Source organism: Panthera pardus, unplaced genomic scaffold, assembly GCF_024362965.1.
Source record: "Panthera pardus isolate Hobbes unplaced genomic scaffold, ASM2436296v1 HiC_scaffold_25, whole genome shotgun sequence".
NCBI lineage: Eukaryota > Metazoa > Chordata > Mammalia > Carnivora > Felidae > Panthera > Panthera pardus.
Window position 1 is genome coordinate 90175658 of NW_026526821.1, and position 12224 is coordinate 90187881.

Here is a 12224-nt window from a genome sequence, read left to right on the forward strand (position 1 = left end):
AATCATATAGCTTAACCATATGATAACCATGACACATGCCATCATTTTAAGCTCCATTCTGTGGAAGAAGGATCATTGCCTTACACAGACATCTTGTCCTGGATCGTCTCAGGCCAGATCTTAGCTGCTGGTGTCCAGGTTTTGGGAGGCAGGACCTGTAGTTTTTATAATCAGATGTGCCTGAACTTAGTGACTTTATTAGTCCTATATGAGAATGGAAGAAGTCTTTGTGTTCTTGGGCTTATTCTCTTGAGATTATGGGTTTGTTCCATTTTTGGGGGAGGAGGAAAGGTGAGGAGATGTCAGAGGGGCCTGGGGTCTCTGTGAGGAGGTGGAGGGGACCAGATCACAGTAGCTTTGGGGCATTTGGTCCTTGGACAGTGGCTCTGGTTGAGGGGAACCAAGAGGAGAAATGTAGGAAAAAACGAAGACGAGGGAAATAGGCACGAAGGGAAAAGAGTCACCTCTTGGTGTAAAGTTCAAGCCCCAGGAATGAGTGATAGCACAGGAGTGTGGAGCCAACTCCCAAAGAAATAGTGTGAATAACTGCATGATCTTTTACCTGCGTGGGAAGGTAGAGGATCTGTCTGTGGATAAGAGGGCTCAAGAAAGATGCAGGGTTCCCTCAGGGAGAATTGTGAGGATTCTGGAAGCCAGAGACCTGCCTGGTTTCACACATTAAAGCAGCCATGGGGAGGGGGAGGGTTGGGCCTTGTGTTTGTGTTTACCTCCTGATTGCCCACTTTCTGGCCCTCACTCTTAAATTCCCCTCTGCTTTTGACTCTGTTCCCTGGTTCATAAATTGTGACTCTCATCTTGTCACCCCTACCCAGTGGTATGCTGCTACCCACATGGTCTCACTGAAAGCAGAGTCAGAGAAGGATGCTTGCTGTTGGCTCTCACAAGCCAAGTGAGCTCCAGGGCACCACTGGCCCTAACCCAGCAGCAGGCAGACTCACTTCCTTTTCCAGGGGCCCTCCTTGTCCCCAGCAGCCCCACAACTTCACTGGTGGCTCAGTGATGGCAGTAAAGGGATTCTTTTGGTATCTGCTAGGCCCTGATCCTTGTGGCTACTGTGTCCCTGTCAGAGGGGGGCAGTCATGGCTACAACTGATGTTTCTTGGTCGACTGAACACAGACTGTGTCTCAAGGGTGTGGGGATAAGACTGGCCTTTTTGGGGCACCTGGGTGGCTTAAGCTTCTGACTCTTGGTTTCGGCTCAGGTTGTGATCTCATGGTTCGTGAGCTCGAGCTCTGCATCAGGCTCTGTGCTGACAGTGGGAGGCTGCTTGAGATTGTCTCTCCTCTCTCTGCCCTTCCTGCAAGCTCTGTCTCTCTCTTCTTACAAAATAAAGAAACTTAAAAAAGGCATATATATATATAAAGACTGGCCTTTTTGGTGTAACAAAGGCAAGGTTGGGATTTTTAAAAATCATCTTCACCAACTGAAGGAGAAACTAGCAATAAAAATAAGAAATAGTTCCACAGTTTTTACATGCAGACCCCTGGGGTGCCTGGGTGGCTCTGTTGATTAAGTGACCAACTTTGGCTCAGGTCATAATCTTGCGGTTTGTGAGTTTGAGCCCCGCGTCTAGCTCTGTGCTGTTAGCACAGAGATCCTCTTATCTCCCTCTCTTTTTGCCCTTCCCCCGCTTGTGCTCTCTCTTGCAAAAATAAATAAACGTTAAACAAAAGATTAATAAAAATAAAAAGTAATAAATGCAGACCCCTGGTGGGGTCTAGGGAGAGGCCTCTGTGTGACATGGCAATTTGTGTGGCCAGTAGATAGCAGATGTGGTTCCAGAGAGGTCCATCTGGATTGATGTAAAACACCAGGTCCTGGTTGAGGTAGGGAAGGGCAAGCAACAGAATGATCTAGCTCCCCTGGGATGTTAGATGAAGCCAGGTATGGTTGGAAGGGTACAGGTAAGAGATCAGTTTCAGGGAGCTGCTCCAGGCTGTGTGGAGAAATTAGCACAAGCCAGGAACTCTCTGCCCCTCTCTTTTTCAAAGACTCGCAGCCATGGGACTAGTTTTCCCTAGGCCTAATGGGCCTGGGGTTTAGGTGAATCCCAGGCCTGCCCACTGGGGGGTGTGATACTCCTCATTTACGTCACAGTTGGCAGCCCTCTCGTGAACTCCAAGGCTTGGCAGACCACAAGCTAAGCGCTTTCACCACCTGCAGTTGGAGCCCTGGAGCAGGAGATATCAGCAACTGGTACTGGACTCAAAGACCCATGTCCCACCCTCAAGTTCACGCAAGGACTTGGAGATGAGGCTGGGAATAAAATCCTCTCAGGACTGGGTTCACCCCAGGAGTTCTCTGAGGGTTAAGTATTGAAGAGGAGGCTGGTTAGACCTTTCTGGTAGTGGCTGAGGTAGAGAACTCATGGGGAAAGTCCAGGCCTCAGGCCTTGGTGGACATACTTTGTATCTGTCAGCTCAGGGGTTCTGGTCAGTCCCACATGCATTCGTTCACTGAAATTCTCCCCTGCAAGCCCAAGAATGCAAAGACTTGGCACCCATTCCCAAGACTCCCCTTTTAAGACACATGTAATTGTGCATGATAGGTAAGCTCCTGTTCCTTCCTCTAGAAGAAGTGAGGAGGCAGAAGTGGCCCTTCCCTGAGGTGAGGATGGGGATGGCTGTTTTATTCTTTTAGTGATGTAGACCTGTACCCTGCTTCCATGCAGCTTCTCCAGGAGTGACACAAGCTCTGGAGGGATCTAATGTATGAATGTTGGAGACAGTCTTGGCCTTGAGGTTATGGGGAAGTGTCCCCATGTTTGGTGTAGAAGTTTTGTCTCTGTCAGCTCAGATTATGAGCTGCTCATCACTGAGCATAGGAACTGGAGACTCCTGCCTTGTGCTGGGAGCCACACTGAGTTCCCTGAATTCATGCTCAATTCTCGAGAGAAGGATGGCCACCCTCAAGATGGCTGAGATAGAATATTTTCCCCCAGAAGTGACAGAGAGCTGAGGACCAGTTAATTTGCTGTGTAGAAATAAAGTAATATTTTTCTCACCTGTGAGTTTATGGAGAAAAATTCATGCCTGTTGTAATGAATAGCAGCATTTTTAACCCTGGCTGAGTCCAGAGTGCCTGCATTATGAACTGGCCTAGAAAGTGAGAGAGCAGAATGGACTGTGGACAGGGTAGAGCTGAGTGAACACTAGGTGTCTGAAGTGAAGAAAGAGGGCCTTCCTCATCCTTTTGTAGGAGACAGTCCCCCTCAGATAGCCTCTCCTCATACATATCCACAAAATCAATCTTTTATCAGACTCAAAACCTATTATCTCTCAGATTTACTGGATTTAGGCAACTTATGGTTTCATCATAACACTATAGCTCATCACAAGTTGTGATCACCTTGTAATTCTTGAGTGAACATCCTCAAAAGAAGGGAACATGAACTTATGGGTCCTAGTTGAGGAACCAATGCCACCTCTACACACGTTTATGACAAACTGCCATTAGGAGCTTTGATAGATATGTTCTTATTCTTGTAGGCATTTATTGCTGTGTTGGTCAGGACAGGCTTTGTTATGATGCAGTAACAAACAGCCCTATACTCTTAGTGGCTTAAAGCAACATATTTATTTCTTACAATGCTTGAAGGAAATTGTGACACATGCTGCAAGGATAAACCTTGAGGACATGATGAGAAGGTGACCAGGGGCCGGGGGTGAGGAGAACGGGGAGCGATTGTTTAATGGGGACAGAGGTTTTACAAGGTTTTACAAAAAAAGTTTCGCAAAAGAGTTCTGGAGACAGATGGTGCTGATGGTTGCATAACAGTATGAATGTATTTAAAGGTGATTAAGATGGTAAGTTTTATGTTATGTGGATTTTATCACAATAAAAATATTGGAAAAGAAAATGATTAAGACACAGTCCCTGCCTCCTTGAAACTCCTAATTCAGTGGAGAGGCAGACTAGTGAGCAGAGAACAACACATTTTGAAAAGCACTGCTGTCAAAACAGATGAGCATAAGGGAAGGGAAAAAAAATAATATAAAAACAGGGAGGGGGACAAAACAGAAGAGACTCATAAATATGGAGAACAAATTGAGGGTTACTGGAGGGGTTGTGGGAGGGGGGGATGGGCTAAATGGGTAAGGGGCACTAAGGAATCTACTCCTGAAATCATTGGTGCACTCTATGCTAACTAATTTGGGTGTAAATTTAAAAAAATAATAAAACAAAACAAGTTAAAAAAGAAAAGAAAAGAAAAGAAAAGCACTACTGTCAGAGTGTGTCCCAAATCTCAAGGAACCCAAAGATGCCCCTTTCTGTATATATGTCTTCTTAACTGGAAGTTTGAGAAACAGACTTGAGACATCAACAAAAGGCTTTGTGCCCCCTGACTGGACTTCCCTGAAATGACTGAGACAGTCTAGCATAGTGTAGTCTAGTGAGACCTATGTGGCTCCTTTGGTCTTTGTTATGTATCCAATTTTACACAACAAAACAAGATGTTCCCTGGGCTACAACTGACAAAGATAAAAAAAAAAAAAAAAAAAAAAAAAAAAAAAGGGCGCCTGGATGGCGCAGTCGGTTAAGCGTCCGACTTCAGCCAGGTCACGATCTCGCGGTCCGTGAGTTCGAGCCCCGCGTCAGGCTCTGGGCTGATGGCTCGGAGCCTGGAGCCTGTTTCCGATTCTGTGTCTCCCTCTCTCTCTGCCCCTCCCCCGTTCATGCTCTGTCTCTCTCTGTCCCAAAAATAAATAAAAAACGTTGAAAAAAAAAAAAGATTGATGATACTTCATGACTTGGTGCTGATAAGGGTTTGGGGTGGGAAATTGAGTATTCGCCTATCCTATTGTGGGAAGTGAAATTGGTACAAGCCCTATGGAAGGCAATCTGGTGATATCAAACACTTTAAAATGTGTACATCATTTGACCCAGTATTTACATGTCTAGAAATTTATTTTAAAAAAAATTTTTAAAGTTTATTTATTTATTTTGAGAGAGACAGAGACAGCGCAAGTGGGGAAGGGGCAGAGAGAGAGAAGGAGAGAGAGAATCTCAAGCAGGCTCTGCACTTCTAGTGCAGAGCGGGATGCAGGGCTCAGACCCACAAAACCGCGAGACTGACCTGAGCCAAAACCGAGAGTCTGACACTTAACCCACTGAGCCACCCAAGTGCCCCATCTATTAAGGAAATAACAGTATAAGTGTGCAAAGATGTATTTCTAAAGGATTTCATTTTAGTATCGTAAGCTTAAAATATTAGAAAAATCCAATCATTTAACAAGAGAAATTTGGTTAAAGAAGACTCAATGTTGACTTGGAAGAAATGTCAATTTGGAACAACATTGTTAGGTGAAAAAAAAAGAGAAAACCATGGGAGCTGGCCTGGCATTTCTGTGAGGCTGTGGAGTTGTGTTTCACAGCACAGCAACATTAGTAAGGCCACCGTGATATGATGGAGCAGATAAAAACAAGACCACTCTGTAATCATGTCTGCAAACAGACAAAACAGGAACACTGTCCAAACCACAAAAATGACCAAGCACGCACCCTTCCTGGTTAATAGTAGGGACTGCTGTTCCTATCTTTAGCCTTGCGCCTCACGTTACTTTGCCCTCCTTCTGGATGACATTTATTAAGGTACCCAATCATAGAATTGTCTTGCTGCCAGGAAACAGCCAATTCAGAGCAGAGCCCTGCTTCCTTAAACCTTCCCGTAGATTGCCGAGCTCAAACCCAAATCCTTTAAATTCTAACAGCCTCTTACTGAAATGCCTGCAGTTTCCATGGTGTGTGTTCTCCCTCACTGCAGAGTGAGAAGCTCAAGTGCAGGTGTGTTCATGGTGGTCTTTGGTTTGAATGACAACCTGTAGAGTCCATTTTGTTTGTAATAGCTATGCATTTCCATTGTCATAAAAAAATGACAATGTGTGTGGAATAATACACACCAAGCTGTTAGCACACGGTTATCCATGATGAAGGATTTTTTTTTTTAACAATATGCATGGATTGAGAGAGAGAGAGAGAGAGAACTGGAAGAAGAAAAAAGAAAGCAGAATGAAGAGAGAATGATGTTGATGACAGTGGCAGTGGTTCTAAATGAAGTATTAAGTGTCGAGAATAATGTTATTGGATGATCTTTATTTTCTTTAAATTTTCTATAATGAATATGCATTATATTTGAATACGAAAAATAATAGAAGTTTATTTTATTTTATTATTATTGTCTTTTTGAGAAGGAAAGAATACCCACTTGAAAGGGGAAGAAGAGGGGCACCTGGGTGGCTTGGTCGGTTAGGCGTCCGACTTCGGCTCAGGTCATGATCTCACGGTCCGTGGGTTCGTGCCCCGCGTCGGGCTCTGTGCTGACCGCTCAGAGCCTGGAGTCTGTTTCGGATTCTGTGTCTCCCTCTCTCTCTGCCCCTCCCCTGTTCATTCTCTGTCTCTCTCTGTCTCAAAAATAAATAAACGTTAAAAAAAATTAAAAAAAAAAAAGGGGAAGAGGAGAGAGAGGGAGAGGAAGAGAGAGAGAATTATATCTATATCTATATCTATATCTATATCTATATCTATATCTATATATCTATATCATCTACATCTACATATTTTAATTTACATCCAAGTTAGTTAGCATATAGTGCAACAATGATTTCAGGAGTAGATTCCTTAATGCCCCTTACCCATTTATCCCATTCCCCTCCCCCCATAACCCCTCCAGCAACCCTCTGTTCTCTATATTTAAGAGTCTCTTACGTTTTGTCCCCATCCCTGTTTTTATATTGTTTTGCTTCCCTTCCCTTATGTTCATCTGTTTTGTCTCTTAAAGTCCTCATATGAGTGAAGTCATATGATTTTTGTCTTTTTCTGACTGACTAATTTCACTTAGCATAATACCCTCCAGTTCTATCCACGTAGTTGCAAATGGCAAGATTTCATTCTTGATTGCTGAGTAATACTCCATTGTATGAATATACCACATCTTCTTTATCCATTCATCCATTGATGGACATTGGGCTCTTTCATACTTTGGCTATTGTTGATAGTGCTGCTATAAACATGGGGGTAAATGTGTCGCTTTGAAACAGCACACCTGTATCCCGTGGATAAATGCCTAGCAGTGCAATTGTTGGGTTGTAGGGTAGTTCTATTTTTAATTTTTTGAGGAACCTCCATACTGTTTTCCAGAGTGGCTGCACCAGTTTGCATTCCCACCAACACTGCAAAAGAGATCCTCTTTCTCCGCATCCTTGCCAACATCTGTTGTTGCCTGTTGTTAGCCATTCTGACAGGTGTAAGGGGGTATCTCATTGTGGTTTTGATTTGTATTTCCCTGATGATGAATGATGTTGAGCATCTTTTCATGTGTCGGTTGACCATCTGGATGTCTTCCTTGGAGAAGTGTCTATTCATGTCTTTCACCCATTTCTTCACTGGATTTTTGTTTTTTGGGTGTTGAGTTCGATAAGTTCTTTATAGATTTGGGATCTAACTCTTTATCTGATATGTCGTTTGCAAATACCTTCTCCCATTCTGTCGGTTGCCTTTTAGTTTTGCTGATTGTTTTCTTCCCTGTGCAGAAGCTTTTTATTTTGATGAGGTCCCAGTAGTTCATTTTTGCTTTTGTTTCCCTTGCCTCTGGAGATGTGTTGAGTAAGAAGTTGCTGCAGCCAAGGTCAAAGAGGTTTTTGCCTGATTTCCCCTTGAGGGTTTTGATGGCTTCCTGTCTTATATTTAGGTCTTTCATCCATTTTGAGTTTATTTTTGTGTATGGTGTAAGAAAGTGGTCCAGGTTCATTCTTCTGGCCATGTCTCTGTCCAGTTTTCCCAGCACCACTTGCTGAAGAGACTGTCTTTATTCCATTGGATATTCTTTCCTGCTTTGTCAAAGATTAGTTGGTTATACGTTTATGGGTCCATTTCTGGGCTCTCTATTCTGTTCCAATGATCTGATTGTCTGTACTTGCGCCAGTACCATACTGTCTTGATGATTACAGCTTTGTAGTATAGCTTGAAGTCCAGGATTGTGATGCCTCCTGCTTTGGTTTTCTGTTTCAAGATTGCTTGGCTATTTGGGGTCTTTTCTGGATCCATACAAATTTTAGGATTATTGGTTCTAGCTCTGTGAAGAATGTTGGTGTTATTTTGATATGGATTGCATTCAATATGTAGATTGCTTTGGGTAGTATCGACATTTTAACAATATTTGTTCTTCCTATCCAGGAGCATGGAATCTTTTTCCATTTTTTGGTGTCTTCTTCAATTTCTTTCATAAGCTTTCTATAGTTTTCAGTGTATAGAATTTTCACCTCTTTGGTTAGATTTATTCCTAGCTATTTTATGGTTTTTGGTGCAATTATAAATGGGATCGATTCCTTGATTTCTCTTTCTGTTGCTTCATTGGTGGTTTATAGGAATGCAACCGATTTCTGTGCATTGATTTTATATCCTGCAACTTTGCTGAATTCTTGAATCGTTCTAGCAGTTTTTTGGTGGAATCTTTTGGGTTTTCCATATAGAGTATCATGTCATCTGTGAAGAGTGAAAGTTTGACTTCCTCCTGGTCGATTGGGATGCCTTTTATTTCTTTGTGTTGTCTGATTGCAGAGGCTAAGACTTCCAATACTATGTTGAATAACAGTGAGAGTGGACATCCCTGTCTTTTTCCTGACCTTAGGGGGAATGATCTTAGTTTTCCCCATTGAGGATGATATGAGTGTTGGAGTGTTCATATATGGCTTTTATGATCTCGAGGTATGATCCCTCTATTCCTACTTTCTTGAGGGTTTTGATCAAGAACGGATGCTGTATTTTGTCAAATGCTTTCTCTGCATCTATTGAGAGGATCATATGGTTCTTGTCCTTTCTTTTATTGATGTGATGAATCACGTTAATTGTTTTGCAGATATTGAACCAGGCTTGCATCCCAGGTATAAATCCCACTTGGTCGTGGTGAATGATTTTTTTAACGTAGTGTTGGATCTGGTTGGCTAATATCTTGTTGAGGATTTTTGCATCCATGTTCATCAGGGAAATTGGTTTATAATTCTCTTTTTTAGTGGGGTCTCTGTCTGGTTTTGGAATCCAGGTAATGCTGACTTCCTAGAAAGAGTTTGGAAGCTTTCCTTCCATTTCTATTTTGTGGAACAGCTTCAAGATTTTAGGTGTTAACTCTTCCTTCAATGTTTGGTAGAATTCCCCTGGAAAGCCATCTGGCCCTGGACTCTTGTGTTTTTGGGGGGAGATTTTTGATTACTAATTTGATTTTCTTACTGGTTATGGGTCTGTTCAAATTTTCTATTTCTTCCTGTTTCAGTTTTGGTAGTGTATATATTTCTAGGAATTTATCCATTTCTTCCAGATTGCCCATTTTATTGGCATATAACTGCTCATAATATTCTCTTATTATTGTTTTTATTTCTGCTGTGTTGGTTGTGATCTCTCCTCTTTCCTTCTTGATTTTATTTATTTGGGTCCTTTCCTTTTTCTTTTTGATCAAACTGGCTAGTGGTGTATCAATTTTGTTAATTCTTTCAAAGAACAAGCTTCTGGTTTCATTGATCTGTTCTACTGGTTTTTTTTTTGTTTGTTTGTTTGTTTGTTTCGATAGCAAGGATTTATGCCCTAATCTTTATTATTTACTATTTTCTGCTGGTTTTGGGTTTTATTTGCTGTTCTTTTTCCAGCTCTTCAAGGTGTAAGGTTGAGTTGTGTATATGAGACCTTTCTTCCTTTTTAGGAAGGCCTAGATTGCTATATACTTCCCTCTTATGACTGCCTTTGCTGTGTCCTAGAGGTTTTGAGCTGTGGTGTTATCATTTTCACTGGCTTCCATGTATGTTTTAATTTCCTCTTTAACTTCTTGGTTAAACCATTCATTCTTTAGTAGGATGGTGTTCAGTCTCCAAGTATTTGTTACCTTTCCAAATTTTTTCTTGTGGTTGATTTCGAGTTTCATAGCGTTGTGGTCTGAAAATATGCATGGTATGATCTTGATCTTTTTGTATTTACTTTGGGCTGATTTGTGTCCCAGTATATGGTCTATTCTGGAGAACGTTCCATGTGCACTGGAGAAGAATGTATATTCTGCTGCTTTAGGATGAAATGTTCTGAATATATCTGTTAAGTCCATCTGGTCCAGTGTGTCATTCAAAGCCATTGTTTCCTTGTTGATTTTTTGATCAGATGATCTGTGCATTGCTGTGAGTGGGGTATTGAAGTCTCCGACTATTATGGTATTACTATCGATGAGTTTCTTTATGTTTGTGATTAACTGATTTATATATTTGGGTGCTTACACATTTGGCACATAAATGTTTACAATTGTTAGGTCTTCTTGGTGGATAGACCCCTTGATTATGATATAATGCCCTTCTACATCTCTTGATACAGTCTTTATTGTCAAGTCTAGATTGTCTGATGTAAGTATGGCTACTCTGGCTTTCTTTTGTTGACCATTAGCATGATAGATGGTTCTCCATCCCCTTAGTTTCAATCTGAAGGTGTCTTTAGGTCTAAATTGGGTCTCTTGTAAACAGCATATAGATGGATCTTGTTTTCTTATCCATTCTGTTACCCTATTTCTTTTGATTGGAGCATTGAGCCCATTGATGTTTAGAGTGAGTACTGAAAGATATGAATTTATTGTCATTATGATGTTTGTAGAGTTGGAGTTTCTGGTAGTGTTATCTGGTCCTTTCTAATCTTTGTTGCTTTTGATATATATATATATATATATATATATATATATATATATATTTTTTTTTTTTTTTTTTTTTTTTTTTTTTTTTTCCATCTTTTCTCCCCTCAGAGAGTCCCCCTTAAAATTTCTTGTGGGGCTGGCTTAGTGGTCACAAACTCCTTTAATTTTTTTTTTTTTCTGGGACACTTTTTATCTCTCCTTCTCCTTCTATTTTGAATGACAGCCTTGCTGGATAAAGAATTCTTGGCTGCATGTTTTTTTTTTTTTTATTCAGCACACTGAATATATCCTGCCACTCCTTTCTGGCCTGCCAAGTTTCTGTGGATAGGTCTGCTGAAAACCTGATCTGTCTTCCCTTGTAGGTTAGGGACTTTTTTCCCCTTGCTGCTTTCATGATTCTCTACTTGCCTGAGTATTTTGTGAATTTGAGTATGATATGCCTTGTTGATGGTCAGTTTTTGTTGAATCTAATTGGGTCCTCTGTGCTTCCTGGATTTTGATGTCTGTGTCTTTCCCAAGGTTAGGAAAGTTTTCCGCTATGATTTGCTCACATAACCCTTCTACCCCTATTTCTCTCTCTTCCTCTTCTGGGACCCCTATGATTCTGATGTTGTTCCTTTTTAATGAGTCACTGATTTCTCTAATTCTTAAATCGTGCTCTTTTGCCTTAATCTCCCTCTTTTTTTCTGCTTCATTGTTCTCTATAAGTTTGTCCTCTATATCGCTGATTCTCTGTTCTGTCTCATCCATCCTTGCCGCCGCTGCATCCATCCATGATTGCAGCTCAGTTATACTATTTTTAATTTCATTCTGGCTATATTTTTTACTTCTTTTATCTCTGCAGAAAGGGATTCTAATCTATTTTCGACTCCAGCTCGTATTCTTGTTATCGTGATTCTAAATTCTGGTTCAGACATCTTGCTTGTATCTGTGTTGGTTAAATCCCTGGCTGTTGTTTCTTCATGCCCTTTCTTTTGGGGTGAATTCCTTCGTTTTGTCATTTTGAAGGGAGAAAAGGAATTAATGAGGTAGAAAAATTGAAATTAAAAAGAAATTAAAATAAAAAAATATTTAATTAAAAAAATTTAAAACACACACACACACACACACACAAATCGAATAAATGATGCTAGATCCTACGTGTGTTTTGGTCTGGGTGTTGAAAGTGGTTTGACAGATTAGAGAAGAAAAAGGGGGGGAGAAAAAAAATTGTTTGAGAATTTGAAAAAATGAATATACTGAAGTAGACTAAAATGAGATGATGGGAGTAAAATAGAATTTGAAAAAATATACACAAAAGTAAAGAATATAGTAGAAAAAATTAAACAAAAACATTTCTAATAAAAATTAAAAATAAATATGATTTTTTTTCTTTTTCTGTATTCAAGAAAAAGAAAAGAAATTAAAAAGAGAAAAAAGATTAAAAAAATAAAGAAGAGGAAATTGAAAATTTGAAACAGTGAATACACTGTAGTAGACTAAAATAAAATGATGGGAGTAAAATGGAATTTGAAAAAATTTACACAAAAGTGAAAACTATAGTAATAAAAA